The sequence below is a fragment of the Erinaceus europaeus genome, chromosome 20 (assembly GCF_950295315.1).
Source record: "Erinaceus europaeus chromosome 20, mEriEur2.1, whole genome shotgun sequence".
Lineage (NCBI taxonomy): Eukaryota > Metazoa > Chordata > Mammalia > Eulipotyphla > Erinaceidae > Erinaceus > Erinaceus europaeus.
In genome coordinates this window covers 41069612-41083893 of record NC_080181.1, presented here as the reverse complement: position 1 = coordinate 41083893, position 14282 = coordinate 41069612, and the positions used below count along the sequence as shown (strand labels likewise).

The 14282-nt window shown below is 40.2% G+C and overlaps 1 long non-coding RNA gene and 1 other non-coding gene across 4 annotated transcripts in view; both read left to right on the top strand.

Moving 5' to 3' along the window:
• The window catches only part of LOC107522705 (uncharacterized), a 227886-nt gene extending 216029 nt beyond the window's left edge, over nt 1-11857 (top strand). For 2 of the 3 annotated variants that reach the window (XR_009546556.1, XR_009546555.1), the window contains exons 3-6: nt 5483-5615; nt 7602-7734; nt 8430-8541; nt 9312-11857. This is a non-coding gene — a long non-coding RNA (uncharacterized LOC107522705). The remainder of the gene's footprint in view (nt 1-5482; nt 5616-7601; nt 7735-8429; nt 8542-9311) is intronic. The other variant, XR_009546559.1, reaches the window with a different exon arrangement.
• Nucleotides 3863-3955, top strand: LOC132535148 (small nucleolar RNA SNORD116). Its single transcript, XR_009546930.1, has one exon. It is a non-coding gene; the product is annotated as a small nucleolar RNA SNORD116 (small nucleolar RNA).
• Nucleotides 11858-14282: the final 2425 nt, after the last annotated feature.

The window sequence follows — 14282 nt, the reverse complement described above, 5'->3', positions numbered from 1 at the left end:
TGAAAAGCTGTTTTTGGATTTTTGGCTCACAGCCACTCCCCCGAGGAGGGGCGGGTGTGGCTATGGGAATGATTGACTGAAGTCTATGCCAATCTGTGGAGCAGTAGCTCTATTACGTGATTGGCTGCGCAGATGGAACAGGTAGGCTTAGTTTACTGCCCCTCACACAGAGAAAATTCTTTGGAAGTTTCTTTTTTGGTCTAAGGTACATTTTAGATTTTTGAAGAAACAAATCATTAAATTTCTATCAAAAGTATGTGCTGATTCTCTGATTAATAGCTTTTAAGTTAAAGAGAATGTCTTGTTTGATTTCTTTCTTTCTTTCTTTAAAGAATAGCTTGCTAGCCAGATAAGATCTCACTCAGAACTGGTTTAAAGCTTTCTGAGAGTAGAGGCAAAAAGCTTTTTTTTTTTAGGCAGGAAATAGCAGTTTTAAGACAATGCCTAGGTCCACTGTAATGTCTGTTTGACTCAGAAATTAGGTGACAGTCTAGAACAAACGCCACAAAAAGTGGGAGAGGAAAAATTAGGTCAGACTCGTTAAGATTAAACAGGGGAAGGACACTCAGTTTTTCAGAGCCTGGCCAGGGTTCTGATCTGCTGAGGTTCCTTCTCTGCATCTACTCCACGAGCTTCCCTGGAGCATGAAGGATAGGGAGAAGGAGAGAAAGATCACAGGGCCTCAAACGTTTCTCACCTGGTTAGGGTATTCTCGCTTAAAGTGGCCCTCTCTGCCGCAACCAAAGCAAGTGCGCCCTTTGCTAGTTAAAGTTTGTTGGAGGGTATTAATTAGGATGGTTAAGGGTGGCCACCAAGGCCCTAGTCTGGTGGGAGAAAGAGCCAACATCTCTGGTGGCAATAATCTAACAATCAAGACTCTGTTGGCGTAGCATGTTAATGGTGATAGGGATTGAGGGTTGGGCGTTTTGGTTTCTTTCTCCCTGGGCTCAGCACTCTTCATTAAAATAGGCCAGAAATATAAGAAATGTGGGCCCAGGCAGGACGACTTTAGCCAGTTCTTTCCAATCCCGGGTGATGCAGGCCTGGTGGCTAGGCCTTCAAGAATAGTATCTGCCCAGGGTGAGCTGGGTCTATCTTTGGCCACAGCCCTTTTTTAGTTCTTTTTAATTCTCTGGGGTCCCAGGGATACCAGGTGGCTGGTCTGTTACCCCCGGGACTAAGATTGACAGGGTAAAGGTGGGGAGTTTCTCTTAAGCCGAAGGCCCCTCCCATATAGGGAGGAGGCACTGAAGGCAAGGGGGTTGGGCGTGCAGAAGGAGTGCAGAAAGGGTTAGCGAGTGACTCAGGAGTCGGGGACTTGGAGGAACAAGGCTTAATGTTGGGCCATGGGGCACAACCAAAGGAGTTTAATGAGGGGCACAGGGGCTCTGAGGAAGGTGGGGGCAATTTATCAGGTGCATCTGTCTTTGGGTCAATCTTAATCTCTGTCTCCTTTTGTGGCCGTCTTTCTTTGGTTTCCTTGGGAGGCCTGGGTGGAAAACAGCTTATTAGAGCTGAGATAGTAGGGAGTAACCCAAGAGGCGGAATCTCTCCTTGGTCAACCTGGGCCTGAGTGATCAATTGTTCTACTCAGTCCCAGGTATCCCAGTCGAAGAGGTTGGCAACAGGAAGCCAAGGGGCAAACTTGAGTAGGCACCTGTTGTTGTGGTGGTCCTCAGCAACAGGCACCCCCAGGCCTGAAGGGCTTGATTATCAGAGTCAAGCCTCAACTCTTAAGTAAAATATGCAAGGATTCAAGGGAGGGATCTGGCTGCCCCCTGGATGAGGTGGAACCCATGATAGGACTAGAAATAAAAAAAGGGGTGAAAAAGAACTGGCATCCAATGGATGACAGACAATCAACTGTGCTCGCCTGGCCAGGCCCTTCACACGACCTTAAGGGGTCTTAGCTTAGGAGTAGTCGTATAAGCCCCGACCTTGGTCTTGGCATGGCCAAGAATCTCCACTGAGCTGAAACAACTCCACGGACACGCAGGTAGAGAGCCCACTCATGCCCCATAGCCATGAAGGCTGTTGAGGCTCACAACATGCTCGCACACAATCACACAGAGGCAATCATTCAGTCAAGGCAGGGGCAATGACCAGACCGGCAACCGTTACTTGAATATTGTAAGTCAGACCTTCAAGACTCACCAGAGAGTAGACCAGCCACAGCCCGTCAGTTGTCGTGACAAATTTAATTCTTTCACACATTGCCAAAGTGAGAAGGGAAAGAAAGAGGACTGCCCCATAATTTATGGGGGTACACTCACCAGCAGAAGGATTGGCCAGTCAGTGTTCTTCCGTTGAGCAGCCTCACACGGGGCACCAGTCTGCCGGGGTTCTCCCCGAAAGGTAGTCATGAGGAGGGAGATCTGGACCAGCCGGACCCCCCTTCTGGGGCTGAGCGGGAGGGAGAGTGTCGAAGACTTGAGAAAAGACAACACACCAAGGCGGGAGTAATGTCAAGGCAATGACTCGCTTTATTGAGGAAAAGACCATTTTTTATAGGCAGGAGGTAGAGGCAGGGATGGAAATATAGGGTGAGATGACATTAGAGGTGGCATCACCATTGGTGGGGCCTATGCTCTTTATGCATCATCAGCTGGAGGGCAGAGGTGAATTCAGGCACGGCCTACAGGAAATGCTATGTCACTCTGAGGAAGTTAGTGACCATCAGCGAAACTCAAGCCAGGCTTACGGAGTGTCTGCTGGGCCTAGATCAGGGCCAAGAAGACCTCAACATTGTGTGTGTTTAGGAAGGAGTCTTTTGGAAGGCCTTATGTGCAGTCCAGAACAGCCAGGGTGCCTGTGAAGCCTCCTGGGATCCCTGTGGCTCTAGTGTGTAAGTCAGCCTAGCTGGATGCACTGCTCCCCGTGGAGGCTGTCAGGCTGTCAGGTGTGCAGGCAGAGGGTGTGAGCTAGGCTAGGCCAGGCTTGGAGGGGTGTGCTTGGAGGATTTGGGGCAGTCATCCAGCCATTGCTTCCTGCAGAGAACAGTGTTGTGGGCCCTGAGGAGGGTGTGAGGGCATGCGGGTGTGAAGGCCCCAGGGCTGTGTGGTCTAGGCCCAAGGCTTGCAGACTGTGAAGGTAGCAGAGAGCTGGTCCAGGGCAGAAGCCAGAGGGCCCAAGAGGTTGCCCCGCCAGCAGCATCCCTGCATTCCCGCTTGCATGCACGCACTCATGCACGCCCGGCACCCTCACCAATCCAAGCTGGCAGCCACTTTGGCAGGCAAGCAGGCACGCAGGCAGGCAGGCAGGCTGGCAGGCTGGCAGGCAGGCTTTGGTGCCAGCAGGCACCCAGGCCTGCGGGCAATGGTCAGGGCTAGCAGCGCAGAGGCCCGCCTCAGCAGGAGGCAGGCCAGCTGGGTCTTGCTGAGCATGGGCCCAGAGCCCAGCATGCACCCTGCTGACGAGCACCCATGTTATCTCCCCACCTCTGAGGTGCATTTGGCTGTCAGGCGGACTGGACGACCAAGTCGGCGATGCCAGACGAGGAGAGGTCCCGGACCCACTTGGCGAGCCAGCCCTAGAGGCTGAGGCGGAGGCTGGCTGAGGACACCTCCCCCAGGTAAGCTGGCCTTTGGCCCTGGGCAGCTGGGGCCTTGTTGGGGACTGGCACTAGGCCTGGCAATGGGTCAGCCTGCAGTGGAGGCTGCTGCTGCTGCTGCTGCTGTTGTAGCGCTGGCGCTGGGCTCCTCAGGCCCTGTGGGTGCTGCAGGGAGGGGCTGAGCCTCTCAGCCTTTCCCTGAGCCGTGGACAGATCTGGAGCCGAAGGCGAAGCCGCAGCCAGAGACAGAGCCATAGACAGAGCCTGAGCTGGGCCACCTTCTGCCCTTTGGCAGCCTCCCCGAAGGTGCTGGGATTGATGATGACTCCCACTCACAACAGCATTCCTTGGATAAGCTGAACAAAATGAGTGCCTCGCCTCGCCTTGCCTCGCCTTGCCCTGCCCTGCTTAGCCTTACTGAGTTTACCTGGCCTTACCTCACCTGTCTTGGCCTAACCTCCTGGCATCACACTCCCACTCCCACTCACATTCCCTCAAGCAGCCATATCCGGCAGTCTGTCCCAAAGCAAGGTGGGCCTGTTGGAGCTAGAGGTAGGCGTGGGATGTCCCCTGGCAGAGCTGGCAGCCAGGGTAGTAAGAGTCAGTCAAGGACTGCAAGGCCGGTCAACAGGTCTGTGCTGGCCGCCTTGTGGTAGCCTGCATGGCCTCACTCTCTAGAGTCCTAGGGTGTATAGGCCTGGAGCCGGGCAATAGTAATGGTTCTCAATGGAGTTGATTGTGGCTTGAGCAGCCTGCAGGGTCTCCACCCTTGCCATTGTCCTGTATCTCCAGGGGCTACAAGGAGCAGGGTCAAAGTTGGCTAAGGCTCCAGGGGTCAGACCCATGGCCCTGAGCCTCAGGCCTTAAGCATACCTTCATGAGGCATAGGTAGCCCAGCTGTGTAGGGTGTTTCCGAGCATGCAGATTGCGGGCAGAGCAAGAGTTAAGACAGCTGGACTGGGTCTTGGATTGAGGGCTGTGGCCATAGTCCTGAGTAGGACTCAGGCAGCAGATGGGCAAGGGAGCCTGGGCCTTGGTGTGATTTTCACGTATTTTTCTGATTATTTATGGTCTTTGATTTTATTAATGATCATTATCGTTAATGTTTCAACCATCATGGTCCTGTACCATTATAGATTTTCACTTTTGTGTGCATGGAACAAACTGAAATATATCTATTAACCTTCCAATAAGTTGGAACAGAAAAGCTTTCATTTGCTTCTTTCTACAACATGGATTAATCTAATAGTGTTTGTGCTAATTAATTTTGGTCAGAAGGAAAATACAAGTGTTCGATAATCTTTTTCAAATGGTTCATATAAAAACAAAAGATCATAATTGTAAATATGAAACCTAAAGAATTTTTTGTTGTATATTTGCAATTTTGGCTTCCATAAAAATATTTTCAGGGTAAACAAAGCCCAATATGGAAGGAGAGATAGCATAATGGTTATGCAAGTATATTCTCATGTCTGAGGCTCCAAAATCCCATGTTTAATCCCCCATTCCAGCATAAACCAGAGTTGAGCAATGCTTTAATAATAAATAAACAAATCAAGAAATAAAACCATAGTGCCCTGTGGTGGCAGAGAGTTGTGTTTTGTTCATGTGTTAGGTTCATCTTTTTGAGGCATTGTGAAATTTTATCCTTAAACCTCAATACTTTTATAAAGCAACATTTTCTCTATAAATAAAGTATATAGATGCTTTAACTGAGAAGTCGATACTTTATGGAGTGTCTTTCAATTTTTTTGCTAGCCAGCCACCCAGATTAGATTATTTGTTGGTGTCTCGTTTTTTGCATCAAGCAGCTTCTTATCATGGACATTGATTATCCAGTGACTATCTTTGATTCATTTAGTACCTAGTTATTGAATATTGCTTTAGGAAAATTTTATTTCTTAACTTCCTAATTTCTCCTGTGTCTTGTAGATTGGAAGTGATGTTGATAGAAAGAATATTTTGGCATTGGAAGTACTCATAGCTGCCCACAAAGAAGTGCTTTTGTTGTCACTTGCCTGAACTCCCTTCTTTGGGTAAGATAAAAAACAGTGCACTCTGAAAGGTAATATCAATTTAAGGTAATATCAATTTTAATGTATTTTTTCAATATTTTAAAGTATTTAATATTAATATTTAAGCTAACATCATTTTAATAAAAGGTCATGTACTGATTTTAATTAATATGTGACATACCTTGTTTATTTTATTAAGTGATTTTAGTGCTTTATGAAAAGTTCATTAATCCAACCAGTATATATATTCTTGGGGAGTAGGTGCTATTATAATTTGGAAGTTATCAAATCGTGATAAACATTCAAATTTTGTTTATTGATTTGTTAGAAAGCATGAAAGTTCAAGGATACAGTGGTCTTGTATCAGTATATTAATATTCAGTAGGCATGGTTTAATAATGCCTTAACTTTTTCCATAACATAAAACTAAAATGTGGAGCTGGGTGGGGATGCACCTGGTTGAGCACAAACGTTACATGGTACAAGGACCCAGGTCTGAACTTCTGGTCTCCTGCAAGGGAAAAACTTTGCAAGTGTTGAAGCAGTGCTGCAGGTGTCTGTCCCCTTCCTTCTTGTTTTCTGCCTGTCTCCATCCAATAAATAAATAAGGTTAATTTAAAATTTTTTAATTTAAATGTTGCATTTCATTGTTTGTTACTATCATTATTGACAAACCATTTTACAAGTGTGTTGTCATCTCAGGAGTATGATTTAAAACCTTCCAAAATATGTGTTAGTATCCTCCTCCTACCACCAAACGTTCTAAGTTTGTTTTGTTTTGGTTTTGCTTTTATTTGTTGTTTTACCAGACCCCCACTGAATTTTGGCTTTTGGTGGTTGAGAGAACTGACCCTGGGGCTCTGCTATTTCCATCCCAATCTGCTCCTTGCAATTTTTCCTTTGTGAATTGAAGATGATCAACTAAGTTGGAGTAGAAAGTAGCATGCAAGTCATAATATTGTATATTTTTGATGATACTATACATAAAGTAATCCAATGCAGTCCTCATTCTGTCAAATATAGGCTTTTCGTTGTCTAAAAAAAGTTGAGTTTTCATTTAAATACTTTCTTTTTCTTTTTATTTTTTTAATCCAAGCACTGCTCAGTTCTGCCTTATGATGGTATGAGTGAGGGTGGGGGTGGGAGAATTCAGCCTGGGGCTTTGAAGCCTCAGGCATGACAGTCTATTTGCATAACCATTATGCTATCTGCCCCCCACCCCTTTTGCTTCTTTTTAAATATTTCTTTGTTTGTTTATTTATTTACTGGATAGAGACAGAAAGAAATTGAGGGGGGAAGAGGGAATCAGAGAGGGAAAGAGACAGAAAAACACCCACAGCCCTGCTTCAACAATTGCAAAGCTTCCTCCCTACAGGTTGGGACTGAGGGGCTGAACCCTGGTCCATGTGCACTCATCTGGAGGTAACACCACCACCCAGCTCATTAGATACTTTTGTTTCATAATGATGGTTTCTTCAGAGTCATAGATAAAATATTACATTTCTGGTTCATCTTAGATGAAGAATAGTTAGAACACTTAGTGCACGTGAATCGACCTATTTGCTAGATTATTGTTTTGGAACAAAGTTTAGATTATTGTTTTATATTGTTATATTATTATTTATTCTTCCCCAATATTTCTAACTGTTACTCACAGTATTTTCACTGTTATGTACACAATACCATTTTTTTGTTTGCTTTACAACATTTAATCTTAAATGGATGGGGATATTTTATTTTCTTTGTCTAAGTCTGAGCTAGCCCTCTTCTATATCCAGCTGACATCAGGGGGTAGTGAGAGCAGTGCATGTTCAAGATTGTATGCATGGCACACAAAGAGTCTAGCACCTTTCCCCAGTATGTGTAGAGCACAGGACACTCACTCTCTATTATCGTTATAACATTAAATGACATCATATGTACATAGGCTTGTCTATAGTTAAATTCACCTATAGGTGAATTTATATATATATATATATTTTTTTTTAGTTTTTAAAAAACAAACAAAAAAAACCTTTTGCCTTTTTTCCTATCAGGTGATGACAAAATGTAGAAGAAAATCTGCTTGTGGCTTTGCCTTATTTCTTGAATGTCAGCTCCAAAACCTGAGTGACAGCTTCTGAGTTGGCATTCTCCACCCCTACTGTGGTCACTTGAATACCCCTGCAGGTATGACTATGCAGATGCACTTCATGTATGTCATCAAAGAGTGTGGGGTAGATGTGAATCCATAGATCCTGCTCTTCTTAAGGTTGATGACACTGTTACAGTGAAATTTCAGTCGACTCCGTTTATCCAAGAGTCGGATAATAGTGGACATAACTGTGGGCCATGGCATGTCTTTCCATATGAGGGTCTTTACATAGCAACCCCATACTAAAAAATGAGTATCCCTATGTAAGATCATTTACTAACTTGATTTTCAGCTCTTTATGTATATGATTATCGGATGAGCTTTTTAATTTCTTACAATTTAACAGTTCTCAATTTATTTTTTGTGATATGAACACTTTATGGCTTGCCTGACATAGACAATAAATTTTCATTGGGAATAGAAGTATGTGAAGGTTATGTTGAGTGATTTCATAAATACCCTGGCCAGGTAAGCAGAAAGGGGGATTAAATGATTTAAAAGTCAGATCCTGGCAATCTCACTGATGTGGAGAGTGGACAAGAGAGAAGAATCCCGATGCAATGTGTTGACATTAAAATGTATAGAGTTAAGGGTCAGCTTTATAAAGCTGTGTAACAAAAAAAGCTAAGACTTCCAAATGAAATGGTTATGAAAGAGAACTGATGAGTGACTTACCAACTGAACTCCCTTTTTCATTCAAAGTGGTGTTTTTCCTTTATTTTCTCCTCAGAAGTTGATTCCTTGGGAATTGTTCTGGGAATGCATGGAACCAGTAAACTCGTCAAGAAGACTCGAGGCAGATCATCTTTTCATACACATTGTCTCTAGGCCACCCTCTGGTGGTAAGTTTTTCATCAAAATAGTCCTTAATTTCATAGGACCAGCTGTGTTTCTGATAGAAAACTAGTAACGGTTTTCTGAAAATTGATTGACTTTTAGTTGTGTTATAATTCAAGGGTCAAACTGCGTAAGAATTTAAGAAATACAGCTTTTCTTGCACATCTAGCTTTTCTTATGTTACTATATTTACTATTATTAATGAGCATCTTCTGAACTTTTTTTTCTCAACAAACTAAGCTTCTTCTTGACAAAATCCATTTTGTTGTCAACAAATTCTTATATATGGGAAACAAAATTTTCCTAAAGCAATATTCAGTGACTAGGTACTAAATGAATCAGATATTCACTGGATAATCAATGTCCATGATAAGAAGTTGCTTGCTTGATGCAAAAAATGAAACACCAATAAATAACAATCTAATATGGGTAGCTGGCTAATAGATTGTCAATGACCAAGTGAGTGAGTGACTTAAGACTGTAAGAAGGGAGGAAATCTCAGATAGTTGGAGATACCACCTTTTAGCCTAGCAGAAGAGAAAGCATAGCACCAGTGTTTGGTATCATGGGTTTTAGGAAGTCGCCTTTTACCCCCCCCCCCCAGCCATAGCATGACTCCAGCTGCCAATAAAGTGATTTTTGTATAATCAGGATAAATTTATGCTAGCAAATGTAAAGGGGGGGTGATGCAGTAGGATTGTATAGTCACCCGACAGATTCCTTGGGAAGTGTGTTTCTCACCTTTGTCCCTTTTCCCCCCACTGTGTCCTTATAGGGGATGACCACAAAAGCAAGCTGGATTTGTCACTGTGGGTACCATTACCTCTACCACCAACATCACCGAAACAATGATACAGTCTTCCTTAAGCATGGAGACTCCTCTCCTTCCGTGTTGCAGTGGACACCTCCTGCAGATAAGAAATGCTTAACTGAGAAATGCTCATGTTGGGATATCATCGATGAGACTTTAATTTGGGCATGGTGACTGTTTCCCCTGCTGCCGCTTGCCTCAATCCCAGGAGCCTCAGTAGAGGAAATAATATTATACAAGAAACTCAAAATGATGGAATTGCTTAGTGCTCCCATAAAATATACATTTATAATTTTATTTGCCATGTCGTAAAATTTAAAATTAGGATACATTAAAAGGAAAGTTTGCATAATTTTTTAATTCAAAGAATACCTAAACATTTCATATATAAACTGAATACCTCTTCTTTCCAAATTCATCCCCCAGAATGTTCTTCTTTCCAAGGAGTTGTGTGCATTTTTTAAGTAGCTAATGCACACAAAGTTATTTCGGGGGGTTGTGGAAATAAAGCCACATTGTACACATTCTTCTGCAAATTGCCTTTCATTTAACAGTTTCTCAACCTTGTTTTTCTAATTAAGTAATAGGCATCTGTGTCATTTTTTGGATGACATGACTGTTTTGTAGTTGAACAACTATTAAATGTTTTAAGCATTTCTCATAGGTATTTATGTTAGCACCAAATTCTGTGCCATGAGCCTCCTTACATAGCAATAATTTTGCTTTGTCTATTATAACTTAATAAATTATTTACCAGTTGTAATACTGGGACTAAGGACATATACAATTTTTTCAATTTTTGAAAATTATTCCATGATTTACATTAAAATGTTGTGATAATTTTATCCTCATATGGCAATTTGAAATATTGCCAGTTTTCCCAGACCTTTAACAGATCACGAATTTTATAAACATCTAAAGACCTTTGCCAATGTGATAGCCCAAACTATTGTCTTTCTTTTGTTTTGAGTTTGATCATTTTCATGTTTACTAGTCATCTGTATTTTTTTTTAATTTATTTTATGTCCAATATTGGGGGCGGGGAATATCTTGGTCTCTTCCTAATTTGGAAGAGGTCATTCATTATGGGGGAGTAATCTTCAGATTGTCAAGCATTACAGATATTTTCTATACACTTTAAACTTGACTTCTGTTATAAGAATGTGTATGATTGTTCTGTGTCCAAGTATAACCATGTCTGCTTCTATAGCTGCTGAGTTTCATGTCATTTTGGAAAGTTATTTATACTGATTCCATAAAACTCTTCACCTATGTTAACTTCTAATTATTTTGTGTTTTTAATTCAAATTCTTAAAACCATGAGAATTTTTTATTTGAAATCTTAAAGTTGCCAAGTTATTTGCCATTACTTGCGATTATTTGCCAATAATTGCCCATTTATCTGTAATGCCATCTTGCACATATGCTGTATTATCATCTGTGACTGGCTTCATTTTTGTTCTGTGGGTCTGTGTGTCTCTTCTTCTGCCTCCTGTCTCATGTGTCTTCTCATTGGAAGAAATTACAGTTTAGACTGCAATTTCATCAACATTAATAAATTAATTTAGGGGATACTTGGTCTTAATAAGTCTTCCTATCCAAGGACAAGGTACGTCTTTATTTTATTCAATACTTTTCATAATGGATATGTTTTAATTTTGTGATGGGATATTATCTTACATTTTATTTTCTTGGCTTGGTGGGAATAAGTGGTCTCTTTCTTATTTCTCATGACTTTTCAGATATTTTTTTCCAAAGTATGTACTAAGTTCTCTGAAAATTCTAACAGTTTGTATTCTGAATTTCCATATGACTAGGATTTTAGTTATGTTGATAATTTCTTTGATATTTTTAGAGCATGTAAACAATTGGGAAAAGAAGCCCACCCTTGACCCAGGGTTGAATGGAATACTTCTTTGGTTTATCCTGCTGTTGCTTGTTAGTTCCCCAGAAAGATTCCCAGAATGAGCTATGATGAAAGCAAGCAGAGTTTATTAAACCTGTCACAACAAAGGAAAATACCGCTCTGACCATCTTAGTACTATTTCAAAAACAGGAATTTAGGACTTGGAGTCTTGGGGATGATGTGGTAGAAAAGGGAATTTCCAAGGTAGAAAACCTATAAAGAATGGTCAAAATTGCTCTACAGTCATTTTAAGGTTGGTAAAAGAGTAAAGTCAGGATATAAATATGAGTCTATATAATCTGTAATTATAATCTATAATCCAACTGTCTGATAGTAAACTTGCCTATATGAGTAATGTGTTATCAATAATGAAGAGATATTTGTATGTATCAGTAAATTGGGAGTTAAATTATGGGTATACATTCCTATACATTGGTATACATAGAACTCACTTGGGGTGGTATTCAGTCTTAGTTCCAAGAGATAGTTTATTTTGATGTGGATGCCAATTTTAAATTTGACATTTTGTATGTCATATCAGGAAAACTTCCCACCTTTCATATTCTATAATGGATTCCAATAAAACCAAGAGACATTGTAATCACATGCTTTTTACGTAATTGTTGTGTTCTTCTTTAATTAAACTTTATCATGCAATGATTCATTTCCTATTATGAAACTCCCTCTTTCCCTTCAATGAACAAACTCTGTTTGGTTCAAATTTTGTATTTTTTAAATCTACTGCAGAAATATAAGTAATTTCATTAAATTTTTTTTTTACAAATGCACTAGTAAGTGAAAATATTTTTCTGACTGTGTTAAAATGATTTTTAAGTTTTTCTGTGCTCTAGAATGGTATGAAAAACTCTAGCCTTAATAGCAACAGTTAAGTGATACACCACTGAAATTACCTTTTATTTTAGCACTCTGGAATAGAACTGAGAGTTTCTATACATTTTTTCACATTTTTTATAGCCATTGCTTGTTTTCTGTTTTATACTTTATATTTTATACTTACTTTGTTCTTAAAAACACACAATTCAAATTTTCAAGTACAATAGCCAAAAATTATACAAAGTTTTTTTTTTATCATTTGAGGTTTTTGTCCTTCAAAATCATTTACAATGTGTTTTTTATCACTATTCAGTTTTCTTTTTATTAATATTCATTTTCACTCCAGTTTTGTTTTTCTACTATGTCATTCTTACAAAATTAGTTTGACTCGTAGAATTTTAATATCATTAGCTTTTCTTTGATCTTCCTGCCTCCTCAGTTAGTTCATTGGTATATTTTGCCAGTGCTGCTCATGCTATAATTAATTCACATAAATTTCTAAATGCATTCATGGTTTTTTTTCTCATGTATTCTTATCACTTATTTTCATATGTCACTGGTGGCTAAATATTTTCTCTGTTGTGAATTTTGAGAAGCTTTGATTATAAGCACATTGGGAACATACAAAATATAAGAAAGTGCTAGGGAACAAAGTACCAGGAGCCCAGTCTCTGACCTTCATTTTCAACTTTTCCCATGTTCAATCTGTGCTAGATTTAAAGTGTTTTCAGATAATTTGGAGAATTATTTACCCCCAACAAGAATTTTGGCACTCAGATATTTATTAAATGGTCTAAGTGTGAATATACTCATACCAATTTTCCTGACACTCCTCTAATTTAACAAATGTATTTATTTCTGTGATGCCTCACTCTTCAAAAACTACAGAGACTTGAGGACCCAGAGCACAGCCCTTATTATAAAAATCCTAATATATTTTAAAATTCAGAATTTACCAAAGGATAGTCAGTGTAAGGTATCTACTTTTACTCTGTATTTCATTGCCCCAACCCCCCTCTCTGAATATTACACACACATATCATACATGTCCCAGAATGTACACATAATGTACACATTTTCATCCTGTCCTATAAATTTCTTTTGATATATTTATGAAATTTATAAATATTTAAATATTTCTAGCATGTCACTCCTTATCAATATATGAACTTCTTTGTTATTTCAGTATTTTTACCTTGTATAGGTGCAACATACAAAGCTTAGTGCATAAATATTAACTGTATAATCCAGTAAGTTTTCTTAAAAATATATAGATATTTGTATAGTTTTATTTATTTATACTTCTTATTGAAGTGACAGAATATTTTTCATAACTTGAGAACTTCTACTTCTCCATCCTTCTATACAAAACTAATTCTCATAAGAAACAATGTAATCATTTCTATCAAAAATTAGTTTTGCCTGTTCATTATGTGAAGTCACACAAAGTATGTCTTGTCCCTTTCACTCAACATTAAAGTATGAGTTTCATGCATGTTATTCCCTATATCAGTAGGCTTACTTTTTCTTATTCATTTATTATTACTTTTAATTATAAAATAAAAATACCAACAAGTCCATAGGATAAGAGGAGTATAGTTCCACACAGTTCCCACCACCAGAGTTCCATGTCCCATCCCCTCCATTGGAAGCTTTCCTATTCTTTATCCCTCTGGGAGTATAGACAAGATCTCTGTGGGGCGCAGCAGGAAGGTCTGGCTTCTGTAATTGCTTCCCCACTGGACATGGGTGTTGGCAGGTTGATCCATACCCCTAGCCTGTCTTTCTCTTTTGAGAGACAGGAGGAATAGCTCATGCAGCAGTGCTCACACTGTACCAAGTGCAAAGCCCTGTGTTTAAGCCCCAACACTACGTTGGGAGGCCCAAAAGACTGGGAGAAGCTCCATGGGTAGTGGATCAATGCTGTGGTATCTCTTCTCTCTACCTCTATCTGAAATGAAGAAAATTTAGAAAAACAAACAAAAAAACAAGCAACAACAACAACAAAAACGACAGCCCAGCAACATTAGAATCAAGCATATGGGAGAATCCACTGCTACCAAAAAAAAGTTTCTTTTCAGTTGCTGATTGAAACATCATTAAGTGTTCATCATCCCATCTTGATGGCCCTCTGGATTGTTCCCAGTTTTTAGTTGTTTTGAATATGTTAGACATATTAGCAGATAATATGTATA